The sequence below is a fragment of the Plecotus auritus genome (genome assembly GCF_963455305.1).
Source record: "Plecotus auritus genome assembly, chromosome: 1".
Classification (NCBI taxonomy): Eukaryota; Metazoa; Chordata; class Mammalia; order Chiroptera; family Vespertilionidae; genus Plecotus; species Plecotus auritus.
Genome location: NC_137770.1, coordinates 233,908,911 through 233,922,183, shown reverse-complemented (window position 1 = coordinate 233,922,183; position 13,273 = coordinate 233,908,911). Strand labels below are relative to the sequence as shown.

The following is a 13,273-nucleotide window of genomic DNA, read 5'->3' as shown; positions in this document are numbered from 1 at the left end:
ACCAGAGGTGTCATAATCAGGTTTCCTGTGAAAATGAAAGTAATCAAAAATGCCTTGTGATTCCAGGAAACGAGCTTCTTAGGGAGACATGCCTGCCTGCTATTGATGTTGTAAAAAGGCTCCTTTTACATGGTATTAGATGTTGAGAGCACATCATATTGATCTAGAAATAAAAAGCTTGATTTTTTTTTTTAGTACAGGCAACCCTTACTTTCATAAGTACTTTATACACTAGGAAGAGAGTTTTATTTTTAATTGAGGTAGAGTAAACAAATTATATTTGAAGAGCATTGCTATTTTTAGGGAACGGAGGATTTGTAAGCTTTTTGGCAGCAATTCAGGTAAAAAAAAAAAAAAATCATGAATAAGTCTTACTCTTTCAAATTTGGCCTGGGCCTCTCCCTAGCAGCCCTGCCCAGAGTCAAGATGCGATTTAAAGTGTTGCCTTTGGATGTTTGTGTGTGTGTGTGTGTGTGTGTGTGTGTGTGTGTGTGTGTGAGTGTGTGTGTGTGTGTGTGTGTGTGTGTGTGTGTATGTTTCCTCCGTAGGAACAGTTGGGAGAAGGTTTCTCAGTCATTTGCCCATGCTCAAACACTGAAAGGGCAAACTGGGAATCAATAAGAACCTTGGTCCTTACGCACGTATGTGCCTCATCCCTGGAAATGGTGGCGTGGCCGCGTAGGAAACCGCACTGCCTGGCTGCATTCACCCCCAGCGATTAAAGCTTCTGTAGCACTTGAGGGCACCTTCCTCTAATGATGTCCACCGCTCATTTGTTTCTGTACTTTATCTTAAAGTTCATACAGCACCACTGGAAGAAGAAATCAATATTTCAAATAATCTCCTTCTCCCCACCAGACCACTCCACTGCGCTAAGGGTAGCACACCACCCAATCCCCCGCCTGTGAGCGAGTCGGCCTCCCCAGAGCAGCGCCAGCCGCTGTATCAGAAATTCTTTCCGATTTTCTTAGCAGCATGAGGCTCCCTTCCTAGAAGAAAGATCTTGCCTTTAGGGGGGGAAATGCTTTTCCAAGCCAAGTTTAACTAACTTTACCCAAAGAACCCGACAGTTTTCCTCTTGTTAAAACGCTGTCCCCACCCCCTTCTCTGGTTCTCCCCTTCCTTCGCTCCAATCTTGCTCCGCACCCCTCCCTCTGGCCCACCTCCTATGGTTTCCAAGGAGCTGGCACGTGACTGCCTGTCTTGCAAAATCTGGCCGCAGCCTTTCGCTTTCAAACGCTCTAAACGACTTGTTTCCTATCTCATTAAAGCTGTTGCCAATCCTCCCGTCGCTGGAAAGCTGTATCACTGCGTGCTTTCTTACACCCGAGTCTCCGTTCGGTCTCCTTCGGAGGAAAACAAAGTGGCGCGGCCCCGAGGTGCAGGTCGGAGATACACAGGGAAACTTATCCTAACGCATCTGACTCCAGGCCGGGGCAGGCGGGTGGGGGCCGCGGCCGAGAAATCCCGAATCCCCGCCGGGCTTGTGCCGGGTGCGTGGGTCGAGCCTTTCCCTACGGGTCTTGGTCCTTAACGGCGAGCTGCGGTCGGTTTCTGACTCATTGACAATCACACACACACACACACACACACACACACACACACACACACACACAGGTGCGCGGACGCCCGCTCCCGGAGAGCTGGAGTTTGCGAAACCAAAGGGGTTGTTGGCTCCCAGCAATCTGGAGCCCGCACCCCGCACCCGGAGGCGTGGAGAGCACCCAGGCCCCGCCAGACGGGGCAGGATGGCCTGGAAAAGGCCCCCAGGGCCGGCCACGGAAAGCCATAGAACTCCCCGAGCCCCCCAACTCCAGCGCTGGCGCGACCACCCCGGCATTCCTGCAAGTTTCTACTCACAACAGGGCCTCCCTATTCTCGGCTGCCTCGCCCGGAACCCCCTTGTCACTTGCCTGGGCCGCCCTCCAGCTCCACCCGGAGCTCCGCGCCCCCAGAGCGGCCGGCACACTTCCCGGGAGCGGCCCAGACGCCCCCGCCCGCGGCGGCGGCCCGGCGGTCTGGCCGGAGCTCGCCGCCGTCTCCCGCTGCTGCGCGGCGGCAGGAGCCTTTCCAAGGCTCCCTAGGCGCCCTTATGTATTATTCACTGGGACGGCCACGGCGCTTTCTGGAGAGCCACTCCGGGTACTCCAGGTCTTCACCTGGCAACTACTAGTTGGGCGATTTCAGGGTTTTTGAAAACTGGGGGTGACGCGGGTGAGGTGGAGCACATTTTTTCAGTTGTTTTGCCCTGAAGGTTTGGATTATTTTGCGGGGAGCTCGCAGGAGCGCGTTGAGCCCGGGGCCCGGGAGGGAGCGCGCCGAGCCGGCGTGTGCGGCGGGCGGCCCTGCGATCCGCCGAGGCTGGCGGGCGGGCTGGAAAGAAGAGACGCCACGGCGGCCGGGCGAGCCGGGCCGAACTGAGCTCTTTTCCTGGACACCCCGCATCCCCGCCGGCCCGTTCTTCCGCCCACCCCCACCCGCCACACGGCGCGCGCTCCTCCAGCCTGGGAATCCCCCGCGCCCCAGACCGCCCACCGAGTTGCTGTGCCTTTCACCATTGCTCCTTCACCTCGCCTCCGGCCCCAACTTTCCCAGCCTGGACCAGAGCACGCGAGCGCGCGCGCGCGTACACACACACACACACACACACACACACACACACACCTCCTCCCTCGACTCCAGCTCCACTTCCCCGTGCAGTTTGGGAATGACAGATGCCTGTAGACTTTCACCAAGCATGCGGTGGGGGCAGCAGACTACAACAGTTATTTAATTAAAAGGCATTTTTCCTCTCTCTCTTTCTCGCTCTGCCTCCCAGAATAGCTTTTGCACCCCTAGAACCTGAGCACACGCCTGCCTTTCCAGGTTACCAGTGGCCCGCTAACACCCATCTGCTTCCACGCCCCCCCCCTTCCGGAGTCTACCCCCCGCTTCCCACCCCCCACCCGTCACACCGACATGCACACCTAGAGGCCGGCGGCGGGGAGTGTCGAGGGCACGATGCTGCCAGACTGCATTGCACAGTCATCAAAGTTAAGTGTGTGTGGTTGTGGGGTGTTTGTGCGCGCTGGGGGAGGCGCGGGGTTATGGGCACCGGAGCATCCACTCTGCCCTCCCCCATCCGCGGGGTCAGGGGACGCCTCCACTTGAGATTGCAGCCATTTTAGGGAAAGAGGTGGCTCCGGGCCCGGGGGGAGTGGAGGAGGAAGAGCACATCGCGGGGGACTCGCTGCTCCGCAGCCCCTCGGCGCAACTGGAGGGCGGGCAGGCGCCGGGCGCACAGGGGCGCGGCGCCCGCGGCGACTTGGGTAAGGTTGCGCTCGAGTTCCTTGGTTTTGCCCGGAGTTGTTCGGGGTAACGTGCCGGCTCCAGCTTCTTTCTTGGGTTCCCGCTGGGCTGGGAGGTGGGGGCGGGGTAGGTGTCGGTGGCAGATTGGGCACCGGAGGGACGCGACAGACCCTGGAGACTGGAGAGCTGGTGCTGGGGGAAGAGGGACACCTCCTCTCGCCGGTTGGCACTGACCCAGACAGTGCGACCCACTTGGCCCCCCAGCCTCCCCACCCCCGCCCGAGCTTCTGCCTCCCCGCCGAGTGCCAAGTGAGAGCGCGGCGGGGGGCATGGGGCGCGACGCCTCCCGGCCCTGAGCCACCCCTTACCTGGTTGGAAGGGGTTTCCCAGGAGGAGCCGTAGTTGTAAAAGAAGGAAGAGAAGAAGGTATCTTCCGACAGCCCGCAGCCCGCCATGCTCTGGATGCAAATAAAATGAGGAAAGGGGGGGTGGAGGGAGCACACAGAAAAAAGCAACCAAAATTTTTCAAAATCAAATTAAACCAATAAGCGAAGAAGAAATTCTCTCGAAAATAAAGAAAAGGAGGGGAAGGAAACGGCGAAGGGAACGGAAACTCTGGCGGTGCTGCCTCTCCGGCTGAGTGATGCTCGGGCTGCCGCCGCCGCCGCCGCCGCCGCCGCCGCCTTCTCAAGACGGTACCTAGAGAGGTTCGTCCTGACTTGGGCAGCCGCTGCCGCTGCCGCCGCCGCCGCCGCCGCCTGTGCCGGCTGCGTGTGTGCGCGTGTGTGTGTGCGTGTGCGTGTGCGTGTGTGTGATGTGTGCGCGCAGAGCGAGAGACCGCAGGGGAAGCGAGAGGGCGGGAGAACGAGCGAGCCTGGATGGAGGGCGCAGTGGTGGAGCGGGCGGACGTGTGCGCGCGCGGGGGGTGCGTGCGTGTGTGTGCGTGTGTGTGTGTGTGTGTGTGTGTGTGTGTGTGTGTGTGTATGTGTGCGCGCGCGCGCGCGTGTGGCTGGGTGTGCGTCTGTTTGGGGAGCTCACCGGAGAGCCAGGGCCGTCACGTGGGCGCGCTGACTCCGCCGGCTGCCGGGGACAGCCTGTACTACAGCCCGGGCCACTAAATCAGCCAGCGCCGCCAGACCTTTGCAGCCCCCCCCGCCCCCCCAGTCGCAGGCCGCCCTCCCCGCCGGGCCGTGCGCGCCCCGCGGACAGGTGGGGAGTGGGGGGTCCGGAGCCCGGGCGGGGGGGTTGGGGGGAGATGCCCGCCGAGACGCACAGGTTCCACGTTACGCCCCGAGCCCTCCTGGTTGGCCTTGCTCCCACCCTCTTGGAAGATTTTTTTTCCCCCCTGAATTCCTAAAATTGCCTTCCCATGCAGAGAGACCCCTCTTCCAGCCACGGAGAAATTATTTTTCACACAGTTGCTACGTCTCGATTTTCTTTCTTTCCCGGCGTCGCTGGTCCCCCGCGCGCGCACACACACACGCAGGCACAGGCACACCCGTGGCCGCCGCCTCCCATCCCAAATGCAAACCCACTTCCTTTTGCCAGTTGCTGTAGTTAAGCTAAGTCAACGCTACATCAAACTAGGCTAGGCTGAGAGAACTGGAAAGTGGATTTAGGGGACAATACTGCCCCAGCAGGAAGAAAGGCTCCAATTTGGCATTCTGTTGATTTAACAGTTAAAAACGAAAACGGATTTTGTAGCTCCTGCACTAAAATTCAGGCCCTTCAGTCGCAATTCTTTACATCGAGCTGTTCTATTAAGTCTATCATATGTTATAAAAATGTAAATACACACACACACACACAACACGATGGTATATTAGGACCAAACCAACCTTTTTCTCAATCTTAATGATTGGTGTAGCTGAAAGTTTGTTTCTGCAAAAAGACATTCCTTACTTGCTTCCCCCCCTAACTCTTTGTACAGTATTTATAGTAAGCAAATTTCAAAATAAAAATGGGCATATCTGTGTAAGATGCTCTTACAAGTATTTGAGTCCTCACAAAAAATACTTGAAACAACCTGTTACAGGCAATTTATTTTGTTTTGTTTCTGAATCTTTTTCCAAATGTTGTCCATTTTTCTTCAAACCAGTTGTGTTTTCCTAAGAGTTCACACTTCCTCTTGTCAATTCTCCACTTGAGGTTCAAATCCTCTGTGAAATAAACATTCCCACAGCAACCCAGTGATGTCAGAAACATCGGCTCATTATTTCAGAGGGGAACTAAAGCAGGAGAAAAAGATTTCTCTAGGAAGACAGACAGCTGCTGTTTTCTTGCGAGTAGGGTTGCTTCTATTAGAGATTCAGGAAATATATTAGATTTCTGGCTAAATACTGTTTTGTTTTTCTGAGATGGACTTATTTTTCAAACATGTGCCAGATGATCTTAAAAAATAAAGTAAGTCATCCTCCTCTTTTCTGGGTTCCTGAAGAATGGTGCTTCAAATCTGTGGTCCTTACCTGCACTGGCCACCATAGATTTTAATAAAGGAGAAAAAGATTTTTTTTTCCTAAAAAATGGTGTCAGAAAGAACATTGAAAGATGAAATTTAATGTACTAACTTCAGGCCCAAATAATGCTGACTGACCTGGCTTCAAAAATACAATCGTTTTTTAAGAAAAGTATTAGACTCACAGAAATTCTATTTTGTTATCAAAGTTAGTGCTGATCTCACCAATATTGAACAGAGGGGCTTCTCCTCCATTGTTCCTTCTATTGTTTCCGGTGCCTCCAGGCTGGGAGCAAGAGGGATGCATTCTTCATGCTGTCCCCCACTTAATCCCACTGCAGTGCCACTCCTATAAATATTAATTGTAAAGGGACTGGACAATATAAAATTGGGCCCAACACCTGGGATTTCTTAGGCTTCCTGGCTACATAAAGTCCTTTAGATAATATATATACAAAGCACCATAGAAATTTGTAAAATGCTTTTTAAAATTTTTTTTTATTTTTTTACTAGAGGCCCGGTGCACGAAATTTGTGCACAGGGAGGGTATCCCTCAGCCCGGCCTGCACCCTCTCCAATATGGGATCCCTCAGGGGATGTCTGACTGCCAGTTTAGGGCCTGGTCTCAGCTCGGGTCCCACTTCTACTCCCACAGAAGTTAATTTTATCTCTGGGATCCCCTTTCCTGTTTGTTGAATGAATGGCTTTATTCCTCACAATTATCCTGGGAGAATCAGGGCTCTTGATCCCCATATAATAGATTATGAGACAGTGGTCCCTCTCATAATCTGGGACCACTGGCTCCTAACTGCTCGCCTGCCTGCCTGCCTGATTGCCCCTAACTGCTTCTGCCTGCCAGCCTGATTGCCCCCTAACCGTTCCCCTGCCGGCCTGATCGCCCCCAACTGCCCTCCCCTGCCGGCCATCTTGTGTTGGCCATCTTGTGATGATGTGAGGGCATTGTGCGGGGGCTCGAGGACCACCTAGGCTTTTATTAGTATAGATTGATTTCAGAGAATAAAGGAAAGGGGGAAAGAGAGAGATAGAAACATCAGTGATGAGAGAGAATCATTGATTGTCTGCCTCCTGCACACCCCCTACTGGAGATCAAGTCTGCAACCTGGGCATGTGCCCCTGACTGGACTCAAACCTGGAACCTTTCAGTCTGTAGGCTGATGCTCTACCCACTGAGCCAAACCAGCTAGGGCTGTAAAATGCTTTTATTCATTTTTTTTTTTAGCTGTGTATATGAAGTGTCCCAACACATGTGGTCACCAAATCCATGTCACATGGAATCCAGAGCATAGATTCAGTGCACAGGACAATGCTCTAACCACTGAGAACACTGGCCAGGGCCCCTTATCTTTTTTTAATCCTCACCCAAGGATATGTTGTTGTTTTTTTAATCTTTATTGTTGAAAGTATTACATATGTCCCCCTTTTTCCTGTGACCCCTTCTAGGTAAAGTGCTTTTTATATACTGTATAGTGTTTTAGCTCAAGTTGCCATCTGTTCCTGCAGCCACCTGGTCTTTGCTCGGCATGGCTCAGTGGTTGAGCATCTACCCGTGAACCAAGAAGTCACGGTTCAATTGCCGGTCAGGGCACATGCCCAGGTTGCAGGCTCCATCTCCAGTGTGGGGCGTGCAGAAGGCAGCCAGTCACTGATTCTCTCTCATCATTGATGTTTCTATCTCACTCCCTCTCCCTTCCTCTCTGAAATCAATAAGAATATATTTAAGAAAACAAACAAAAAATAAACTGATTGCATTTTCACTAGCTCATCTGCTCTTCAAGAGGACCCTGTTAGGAAGCTATTATCATTTTTGTTTTATAGGTGACGAAACTGAGGCTCAGGAAGAGACCCCCGACTCCCTCATCTTACCTCCTTCTAGCAGGTGGCAGAGCTGGGTCTTGAACCAAAGACTTCTGGTTCGTGACTTCTCTTTCCCTGAAATTTAATCTATCCCATCTCCAAACGCATGGATCCACCAAGCAGGCCCGGGGCCTGCAGAGACATCCAGTGAGGGAGAGACAGGAGCAGGTGGGCTCTCCTCTGAGCAACAGGGGAACATTTGTATGAATGAAGTCTGGCCTCTAGCCACAAACACTTGGCTCCCCTTAAATTTCCAGCTCTCTCTTCTTTAAACAGGAGAGGCCCAAAGAGCGCCACCTGGATAGACTTGTGATAAAATGCCTTCCTCTTTGCCCAGCTTGCTCCCCGCGGGCAGCCCTTCAGTTCCGAAGGAATTCTTCCCCGGTAGGTTTGCTCATCTGGCATGAGCACAGTAATATGGAGGTTTGTTTGCTGGTTCCCAACAACAGAAAAACAAGCCAACCCCTTCTGCCCCCACAGGGGCCCAGAACAGATGGAGGCAACCAACCCCTTGGGAAACAGAAGGAGCCGCACGCTCATTGAGAAAAGATCACCCGGGCCACCTTGCCAACTCCTTGCTGTGCAGTATACAAAAGTCTGAAGATGGAAACCCAAACCAGAAAGTTCTTGATTTCCAAATCCACTGTGGTTGGTTTTCTCAAGGCAAACCAAACTTTCTTCCGCATGCACTCCTGTCATATTGCCAAGTCACAATTTGCCACACTTGAAAATGTGTAATTTGTTGAATTGCTATCACTCCATTAATGAGAAAATCCATCTTTATTCATAAGCCCTTCCCCCCCACAAGAAATAAGTTCTGCATTAATTTCATATTGGTAATTGGTTGGTAGTCCAGATGATGCTGGGCGGTTTCCTTGTTTATAAATGAGGTGCATTAACATGCTCATACCACTAGGGTATCATTTAGTGAATGGCTGCTCTGCTCTGCAGATGCGAGAGGCCAAATTGTTGTGGATGTGGATAAAAAATGATCGTTTTAGCTAAAACTGCAGATGGGAAGCAGATGTAATGTACAGAGGAAGTTTGATTTCACTCAGTCTCCTTCCTTTATTAAAATAAAGTCTGCTAATTTGTCTTATTTTAAAAAGCCCTCTGAATACAAACTCATGTGTGCCCATCCCATGCAAAGTGAAAACCGTCTCATTCCTCCCTTCAAGAAGTTTACAGTCTCAACAAATATTGTTTGGTATACCCGTTTTTGTTTTTTTCAGTTACCAATTTTTCTTGGTAATTGTTTAACATTTTACATCCTCTCACCAAAATTATAATTACCCCGGGGAAGGATTAATGTTAAGAAGTAGTGAGACAAGAGAACCCGAAATCGACCCAAGCCATTATGCTCAATTAATATTTGACAAAGGAGGCAAGAGCATACTATGGAGTCAAGACAGTCTCTTCAATAAATGGTGGTGGGAAATTTGGTCAGATATATGCAAAAAAATGAAACTAGACCACCAACTTACACCATATACAAAAACAAACTCAAAATGGCTAAAGGACTTAAATGTAAGATGGGAAACCATAAAAATCCTACAAGACTCCATAGGCAGCAAAATAGCAGACATATGTCATAGCAATATCTTTACAGACACAGCTCCTAGGGCAATGGAGACTAAGGAGAAAATAAACAAATGGGACTACATCAAAATAAAAAGCTTCTACACAGCAAAAGAAATCATCAACAAAACAACAAGAAAGCCCACTGCATGGGAGAACATATTTGCCAATGATATTTCAGATAAGGGTTTAATCTCCAAAATTTACAGAGAACTCATACAACTTAACAAAAGGAAGATAAATGATCCAATCAAAAAAAATGGGCAAAGGATCTAAATAGACACTTTCCAAAAGAGGACATACAGAAGGCCAACAGACATATGAAAACATGCTCAAAGTCACTCATCATTCGAGAGATGCAAATCAAAACAACAATAAGATACCACCTCACACCTGTCAGAATGGCTATCATCAACAAATGACAAGTACTGGCGAGGATGTGGAGAAAAAGGAACCCTCGTGCACTGCTGGTGGGAATGTAGTCTGGTGCAGCCATTGTGGAAGACAGTACGGAGTTTCCTCAAGAAGTTAAAAATGGAATTCCCATTTGACCCAGTAATCCCACTTCTAGGAATATATCCCAAGAAATCAGAAACACCAATCAGAAAAGATATATGCACCACTATGCTCATAGCAGCACAATTTACAATAGCTAAGATCTGGAAACAGCCTAAGTACCCATCAGCAGATGAGTGGATTAAAAAACTGTGGTACATCTACACAATGGAATACCAGGCCGCTATAAAAAAGAAGGAACTTTTACCATTTGCAACAGCATGGATGGAACTGGAGAGCATTATGCTAAGTGAAATAAGCCAGTCGGAGAAAGATAAATATCACATGATCTCATTCATATGTGGGATATAATGATCAACATAATTTGATGAACAAGAATAGATCCAGAGACAAATGGCAGGGGAGGGGGGCGGTTAGAGAGCAACCAAAGGACTTGTATGCATGCATATTAGCATAACCAATGGACACAGACACAGGGGCGGTGGGGGCTTGCCCGGAGTGGGAATGCCTGGGGGGGTCAATTGGGGGAAAAGGAGACTTAGGTAAAAGTTTAGACAGTAAAAAAATAAATACAAAGAAGTAGTGAGATTCCCTGGTCAGTGTGCTCAGTGGTTAGAGCGTTGGTACTTGGACTGAAGGGTCGAGGGTTCAGTTCCCAGTCAGGAGCATACCATGTACTTCGGTTGCAGATTCATCCCCATTCTGATCCAGGTGAGAGTGGAAGGCAATCAATCAATGTGTCTCTTACCTCAGTGTTTCTCTCTCTCTCTCTCTCTCTCTCTCTCTCTCTCTCCATCTCCCCTCCCTTTCACTCCCTCAAAAAAAAAAAAAAATCAATGGAAAAATATCCTTACTCCTCAGTAAGGATATTAAATCCTCAGTAAGGATTTTAAAAAAAAGCAGTGAGACAAGGAAAAGTTGGGGGCCAGAGGAAGGGTATAAAAAACAAGGAAGAGCCCGGCTGGCGTGGCTCAGTGGTTGAGCATCAACATATGAACCAGGAGTTCATGGTTCGATTCCTGGTCAGGGCACATGCCCTGGTTGCGGGCTCGATCCCCAGTGTGGGGCATGCAAGAGGCAGCCAATCAAGGATTCTCTCTCATCATTGATGTTTCCATCTCTCTCTCCCTCCCCTTTCCTCTCAGAGATCAACAAAAATAAATACTTTTTTTTTTTAAAGAAACTAAGGCAAAAAATGAACCTCAAAGTAACTATAACAGTAATAATAATGAACAGAATGCTCAAAATAGGCCAGGAATGAAGTTAGGCACAGGACAGTCTTTCTTTCTTTGGACTTTCCTGAGACGACATTTGGAGTGCTAGATGTTAGTTTGGGAGGAGATCCTGGGAACACAGGTAAGGAAGTAGGGGAAGTGAGATAAAGAAATGAAGGAAGCATTACCATGGCAACCAGAGCTGAATCCTTCTTGAGAACCACTGGGAGGCAGTGGAGAACACACACTTCCAAGTTACTCCATTCAAGGGGTGAGGAATCCAGGGTATTGATCCTCCAACTCAGCTGCAGTTCTGCTCCCCTAGTGTTATTAACTCCCCAGCACCTTCAACCTGTAGCACATAGTGGGTCTGGCAGCCAGAGAAAGTCCTCAGGCAAATAGATGCAGAGGCCGATGTGAGAACCTGGTGAGGGGATAGGGCATCAAGAGCATCTGCTACTCAAACATTAACTCACTTCATTTTATAAAAACCTTATGAAGTGGGAACTATTACATTTCTACCTTTTCCTAAGAGAACACAGGCTAGGAGCGTAAGAAGTGGCATCTGTTGTTTTTACCCAGTTAGCACCAATTCCCTCTTCTGGTAACAGCCCCCTCCCTGCCTTTCCCTTTGGGAAACATTCCCTTCTCCGCCTCAGTGATCCGGCCTAACTCCCTCACTCCAGGCACGCACAGGTGACCCAAGCTGACCTGAGAAGAGCTCTACTTTAGCTTTTCGCTGGAGCCATGGGCCCGGGGTGTGCTCTTCCTGTCAAGAAAATAGAGCTGGAAGGATAGAAGCCTGGAGCGTGTCTAGGTCATGTTACTCCCATAACAATGATCCCAGCTGCTTGAGAGTGAAGCACGCCCAGAGGAGAACCAGCCTGAGAAGCCAGCACTGAAAAGAAGCATCACAGATTCCTCATTTACATCTTTTGAGAAACTAGATCCAGCCCCACCTGAAGCTAGACACCTCCCTGGAAGCTCCACGTGCGTAAACCAATGGACTCCTCTTTTATTGTAAGTCAGTTGGAGCTTAATTCTTAGAAGTTAAGCAGCTTGGCCAGGACCACACAGCTAATGAGTGTGGAGGTAATATTTAAACCCAAGGAACCCTGCTTCCCCATAGAGTGCTCCGGCCCATGTTCTTAACTATAGTGCTCCACAGTGCAATTAGCGTCTACCACAGGCCAGGGCCCAGAGCCACATCACCCTTCTCATTGCCTAGCCTTCACTTGCAGCCTCTTTCCTTCCAGAAGCCGCTGCCAATTTGTTTAAGAGGATAATGGATCAGGATGCATCTCGCCCTTATTTGAATTGTTTGTTCCATCAAATCATTAAAAGTGTGCCATGCCTTATTGATGGTCACTTGAAGAAAGGCCAGAGCAAAAGTGACAACAAATTTAAAAAGAATATAGAGTTAAGGCCTTCAATTTTCTTTTCTTTTTTTTTAAAATATATATTTATTGATTTCAGAGAGGAAGGGAGAGAGAGAGAGGGAAACATCAATGATGAGAGATGAAATATCATTGATCGGCTGCCTCCTGCACACCCCACACTGGGGATCAAACCCGCAACCCAGCATGTGCCTGACTGGGAATCGAACCATGGTTCAAGAGTTGATGTTCAACTACTGAGCCATGCCAGCCAGGAGACAACTCCTGTTTTAGAATTCAGTTGCAATTGACAAAAAAACCCTTTACTAGCAAAAAAAAAAAAATTCATTGGCTTACCTAACTGAAGAGACCAAGAATAGCGTTGTCCCCAGGAAAGGCTCAAGCAACGTCTACACCACCGCTTCTTGGTTTTGCCTGCCTTGGGTCGCCTTCACTCTCATCCCCACACGGAGCCTCCAGCAGCATCTGGTTCACCTCTTCCTTTTTACCAGTGGTCCTAACAGACAGAATAGATAGATGCCTGTTTCTCTCAACAGTCCCAGCAAACACCCTATGGTTTCTGATCACTGGCTCTGATTGGTGCTTAGCCCATCTTTCCACTAACTATGGTAGCCAGTGGCATGCAATTCACTGATTGACCAGACTTGAGTCACAGGCCCCTCCCTGACTCTCTTGGTGGAGTCAACACCACCAACGCACATGAATTGAGACTGGAGAAGAAGTGGATCCCCAGAGGAAAATTGGGGCACAATCTGGTAATCTCCTATTTCTAGAAGAATGATAATTGGCTGTCAAGCAGGCCAAAATTGTTTCATCCACATCCGCACAGTGGTTGACATCACACATGACCTCTTCCTTGCTTTTAATGGGCTCCTACTTTGTCCAGAGAAGAGTAACACTACACATAGAGCAACAGAGAAAACATACAGCAATAAAGAAAGGTAATTACA

The 13,273-nt window shown here is 49.4% G+C and overlaps 1 protein-coding gene across 2 annotated transcripts in view; it reads right to left on the bottom strand.

Annotated features, from left to right (window-relative positions):
* The window catches only part of PPARGC1A (PPARG coactivator 1 alpha), a 655,697-nt gene extending 651,495 nt beyond the window's left edge, over positions 1 to 4,202 (bottom strand). For both annotated transcript variants that reach the window (XM_080640301.1, XM_080640304.1), the window contains exon 1: positions 3,657 to 4,202. The gene's annotated coding sequence lies outside the window, so the exon portion shown is untranslated. The remainder of the gene's footprint in view (positions 1 to 3,656) is intronic.
* Between the last annotated feature and the right edge of the window lie 9,071 nt (positions 4,203 to 13,273).